We start from the raw sequence: 6,307 nt of genomic DNA on the forward strand, positions 1-6,307 counted from the left end.
AGTGGACACGAGGGTGAAATGAGGGGCTTTGTCACAAAATACCTTCCAACTCCAAATGCTAGGAATACAAGCAGCATTGATTAGGCACCTACTGTTTTCAGAACTGGCAAGTAAGTGGCAGATAGTGCATGGGGCATGGGGCATGACCTTAGATACTTATTAACTGTATAAACCTAGATAAGGCATTTACCCCTGTTTGCCTCAGTTTCCTCATCTACAAAGTGAGAGAATGAAACGGCAAAGCACTCTAGTGTCTTTGCCAAGAAAACTCCAAATGGGGTCTTTCAAAGGATCAGTCATGACTCATCAACAACACAACAAAATGTATGGAACTCTGGTTGGAGGCTCAGCGAACTCTTCAGTTGAGATAAGATGGGTCCCTTCCCTCATGAGTTTTGGAATTCCTCATGGCATTTGGAATAAGACTTGAACTATGATAATTGTGATGTAAACAATTGTGATATACTCTTGTGCTAAATATTAGAGAAATGAAAACATGGTATTGGGTGAGTTCCAAGGGGAGAAAGCTGTTACCCCCATGCATACATACATGGAGGAGATGGTATTTGGAGGTGATTACATCAGTAACTGGACATCCACATAGTGCAGTACATAAGAGTATTGTGGAGTCAGGAGGACTCCTTTTCCTATGTTCAAATCCAGTCTCAGACGTTTATTCGCTGTGAGACATGGAGCAAGCCATTTCACCCTGTTTCCCTCAGTTTTCTTATCTGTCAAATATTCTAGAAAAGGGAATATAAACCACTCCAATATCTGGCAAAAACAGCTCACAAAGGGTCAGAAGTGACTGGAAAATGACTGAAAAAGGAGATCAGTCTCTAGATTTAAGAGGTAAAGGGTCCTGACCTAGCTTTCTTGTCTAACTGTGTTCCTGTCCCTTCCTCTCTTGGGCCTCAGTTCCCTCAGCTGTCAGAAGCTGGGTGAGGGGGTGATCAGGCTTGTGTCCAGTTAAAGCAGGTGTTCAACCACACCCATTTGACATGTGAAGAAACACACTCAGGGAGCCAAAGTAATTATGTCCATGGTAACTAGGGTGTGCTGCAGTTAGCTTGTACCGGCTCTGGAGGGCCAGCCCCAGTGTAACTTTTTACATTTGGGATATTGGTAAATATTAAATCAGAGCTTGATTTACTTTTTGTTCACTGTTTAGGCTTAAGAAAGTGTTGCAGAAAATTAAATTTCAAAGCATGTCGTGGATATTTTTGTATTTTTGAGGGGATGGTAGTTAAATATTTACCAGAACACACCTGTAGCTACACACATTGTTGCTCAATCCCAATTGGATCTCAGGTTTCCCAACTCCTGGCAGGAGTTGTGTCATTGATTGTAATACTAGCACCATGTTCTGTTCACACTAGACAAAATCTCCTGGCTATAGTATTTGTTGTTATAACTCTGACAAACCAGACCACTGACCAAAATGGTCATCAGAATGGTGCAGAGGCTCACCCTGTAAGGGTAAGAAAGTGAGCTCCCTATGTCTAGAGGTGCAGAGTGGAGTCTGAATGACCATGTTCAATCTGAAATTGATATTTCAGGGAAGTACTGATTTGATGGCCTCCAAAAGCACTCAGGGACTCCATTCCTCTCAGTAAGTTACTCTTGTCAAACCACTTTGAAAGAATTCTCATCAATGCAATGGACCAACCTCACCTGCAGATAATTAATAATTAAGCATATTATCTGCTCGACAGTGCTAGACTCAGAGTTCAGAATGACAAATGCATTTTGGGACATGGCCCAAGTGACATTTTGTTTTTGCTTTTTCTTGACTACATATGTTTATTGCAATTGTTCTGTTTCTCATTGATGAGTGAAGGTGAGAAGAAAATACATTCTCATTAATTGATAACTAAAATAAATGTAGGGGAAAAATAAGTTCTGTAAAGTACTTTGGGAAGAAGAGAAAAATTTATGAAAATCAGAATATCATGGAGCATGGAGATTATCCAGTGGTTAAGTAGACTTGACGTGGCATGATTTTAGAGATGAAGGAACTGAGAACCAGTGAGTGGATGAACCACATGACCAGTGGCTGAGAGTTCACTTGAGCCAATGTCTCCGAATGCTTAATTTATTGATTTTTTTTCATACTTGATACATCCCTCTGAACCAGCACATAGGGGAAGAGTGGAGGTTTTATTCTTCCAGGATTCTACAAGTTATGATTGAAATTGGGGGATGCTACAGAATAAAGGAATTCTTCTGTACAGTGGGAAAATTCCTGGCTCTGGACTGTGATGTAGAAGTGACCTAAGGCCCCCTCTGACACATACTGCCCATATGACCACAGACAAGTCATTTCCTCTCACTCTCACTTTGTTCATCTCTACAAAGAAGGGGCTGATCTAGAAGGTCTCTAAAATCTCTAATAGCTCTAGGGATCTGATCCTAATTGAACATGAGAATGTGCAGTCAGGTCAGAAGAATCTGTAATTGGCCACTCAAGATGAGTGGCCAGTTAAGTAATCCAATCCATATCTACAAAAAAGGCTCACCTCTACAACCTTCCTCATCATCTAGCTTTTGTTTGAAGATCTTGACTAAGAGTGATTCTTTCCTTCTTTTTTTTTCTTTTGGGGAGGGAGTTCATTGTCAATTTGTGTATTATTCTGAACTTGAAAAACACTAACAAATATAGACATCTCCATTTACAAAAGAAAAAAAAAGAACTGCTATTGTGGCTTTTTCCCACCCATGATGAATCTTATTTTGTTTTGAAGCACCATTTTGAAAATTATATTTTGTTTTTGAATATGAATCTTTGTATGTCATTATAGACAAAATGGGTTTTCTAAAAGTATATATTTAGCATTTTGGTTCCAAAACTTGCTCTACAATCTGTGTTGCCCTCTGAAATTTTTAATATCTTCTTTGTATTTTTTTGCTAATCACTTCATTGACATTCTTTTCTTTTCTTGGCATCAATTTCACTATTCTTCTTCCAAGTCTGTCTCCCTCCCTCCAAAAAACTCTTCCTTCAAAACAAGTGGATATTGTCAAACAAAATAAATCCATACATTGGCCGTGTCTGAAACCATGTACTTCCTTTTGTACCTCTGTCAAGAGGGCAGAAACATATTTCCTCACTCATCTTTTGGCACTGAGGTTGTTCAATGCATTGGTGAGATAAGTTCTTAGATCTTTTGAAATCAGAGTATATCACAATTGTTTACATCACAATTATCATAGTTCAAGTCTTATTCCAAATGCCATGAGGAATTCCAAAACTCATGAGGGAAGGGACCCATCTTATCTCAACTGAAGAGTTCGCTGAGCCTCCAACCAGAGTTCCATACATTTTGTTGTGTTGTTGATGAGTCATGACTGATCCTTTGAAAGACCCCATTTGGAGTTTTCTTGGCAAAGACACTAGAGTGCTTTGCCGTTTCATTCTCTCACTTTGCAGATGAGGAAACTGAGGCAAACAGGGGTAAATGCCTTATCTAGGTTTATACAGTTAATAAGTATCTAAGATCATGCCCCATGCCCCATGCACTATCTGCCACTTACTTGCCAGTTCTGAAAACAGTAGGTACCTAATCAATGCTGCTTGTATTCCTAGCATTTGGAGTTGGAAGGTATTTTGAGACAAAGCCCCTCATTTCACCCTCGTGTCCACTTAGGCACTTAGGAGCAGAATCAGGTTTTGAATTCAGGTCGTCTGGTACTATCCTCTGGAAAACCACCTCCTTGAATAGACCATCTATTGAGGTCTCTACATCCTCTCCTTGTTTTACTCTCTTTGGCCATTCCTGCTTCACTTATGTGATTCTCCAATACACCTTCCTCAGGGCCAGGCAGAGAACAGCTGTATGCTATGACAGATTCTTGTTTTTCACTTGTTTCTGTCTGTGAATATTCCTTGGATAAGGAAAGCTAGACACCTGAATTGTAATTAGAGCTGGACTTGGATCTATCACCTCTCCTCTCAGAGGCTGATTTTGCTTCCCTGTCAGAAGGAACAAATAAATGCCTTCCATCCCTCTGAGTCCTCCAGCCATCACTGTTAGGAGCACAGAAGATGGATTGAATGTGCTTCTCAAAAAAGCCTCATACAAACCCAAAGCCTCAGTACATCTCATGTTTCCTGGCTAGTCTTTCTTCAGTTGCAAGCAGATGCCTGACTTAGCACCATTTGCCCACTTGTGACCAGCTGCCTCAGGGGTCATGAGATGCTTTCTCTGAGGTGATCAAGGTTTCTCTGAAAAACGGTCCCCCTTAGCCTCCGCCTGTTGGTGGCATCCAAGCACGGCATGCATTTTAACCCATGATGGGCACCTACAGGTTAACCCTTTTCTGAATCCATTATTTATCTGAGGCAACTCCTGGAACTTAGTGAACCACTCAAAGATATATTTAAAGAACTCTGCTTCCCTTGGGAATGGGGCAGAAGGGCAGAACAGTCAAAAAACCCCAGAAGGCCGAGTCCACTCAACAAGCATTTTTATATTCCATGGATGTACTTAGCACTCCCTTTTTTTGAAGGAAAAGGCAATGTGGATTAATGGCTAGTGTGTTAAATTTGCAGTCACAAACATCTGGGTTCAAATCTCACCTGCTACTTATCTGTTTGACCTCAGACAAGTCCCTGAAACCTCTCAAAAGTTGAGTTCGCTTGTTTTATAAATGATGTGACTGGATTCTTGGGCCCATTCCTTTTCTGAATCTGGGTGAGCATAAGTACTTGCATTCAAATTCTGCCCTATTTACTCAATTATCACTAGTATTTATAGCAGTTTAAGGTTTCCAAAGTACTTTAAAATATTCTCTTATTTTATCCTGACAGCAGCTACAGGAGGTAGGTATTCTTATAATACCCATGTTCCAGAAATTGAGACAGACAATTGTTAAGTGACTTGTCCAGGATACACAAAAACCAAGTGTTTGAGGTTCAATTTGAAGTTGTCTTCTTGACTCTAAACTCAGCACTTTACTGTGCCCTCTAGCTGCCTCTCAATCCCTATATTACATTAGACAAGTGGTTTAAACACTTTGAGCCTCAGTTTCCTTCTCTTTAAAAGAAGTGATTGTTCTCTATATTATCTCAAGTTGGGCTCAGCTCTAAAGCTGGTGAACATCTTACAAGGTAGATGAAAAGTTATATAACACATGGCCCCTCTATTCATGAAAGCTTACAGTATAGTCAGGGATAAGCTAGACACAGATAATTATAATCTGACATGATAAGTATATGAAAAAAGGAGCATATGTTATGCATAATCTGACATGAAAAGTGTATTAAAAAGAAGCATAATAAAGTCCTCTGGAAGGTTGAAGGAGAAAGTCACTCTAAGTAGCTTGGAGTCTAGGTGAAGAGACAGAAATCAACATTTATTAAGCTCCTATTGTGTGCCAGATATTGATTGGAGTGTTGGAGATACATAAAGAAGCTAAAGAAACTCCTTTCCTCTGGAAGCTTACAATTTATTGGAAATATTCTTCATGAATTAAAATGTTTCCCTCTTATTTGTCTTGGCATCCTTTTCAACTTTTAGTTGCCAGTATACTGCTCACCAGGAACATTCTTTTCTTTTTTTTCTAAATTGTTTATATATTATTTTTCTAAGTTCCCCATCATTGGGGTCATTCCAGCAGCATCTGGACAAAATATATAGAGAACTGACCCTAATTTATAAGAAATGAAGCCATTCTCCAATTGATAAATGGTAAAAAGATATGAACAGACAATTCTCAGAAGATGAAATTGAAACTATATCCACTCATATGAAAGAGTGTTCCAAATCACTACTGATCAGAGAAATGCAAATTAAGACAACTCTGAGATACCACTACACACCTGTCAGATTGGCTAAGATGACAGGAACAAATAATGATGAATGTTGGAGGGGATGTGGGAAAACTGGGACACTAATACATTGTTGGTGGAGTTGTGAAAGAATCCAGCCATTCTGGAGAGCAATTTGGAACTATGCCCAAAAAGTTATCAAACTGTGCATACCCTGTGACCCAGAATTGCTGCTATTGGGCTTATATCCCAAAGAAATACTAAAGAGCAGAAAGGGACCAGTATGTGCCAAAATGTTTGTAGCAGCCCTTTTTGTGGTGGCTAGAAACTGGAAGATGAATGGATGTCCATCAATTGGAGAATGGTTGGGTAAATTGTGGTATATGAAGGTTATGGAATATTATTGTTCTGTAAGAAATGACCAGCAGGAGGAATACAGAGAGGCTTGGAGAGACTTGCATCAACTGATGCTGAGAGAATTGAATAGAACCAGAAGATCGCTGTACACTTCAATGCTGTGTGAGGATATATTCTGAT

Source organism: Sminthopsis crassicaudata, chromosome 3, assembly GCF_048593235.1.
Source record: "Sminthopsis crassicaudata isolate SCR6 chromosome 3, ASM4859323v1, whole genome shotgun sequence".
In the NCBI taxonomy this organism is placed as follows: Eukaryota; Metazoa; Chordata; class Mammalia; order Dasyuromorphia; family Dasyuridae; genus Sminthopsis; species Sminthopsis crassicaudata.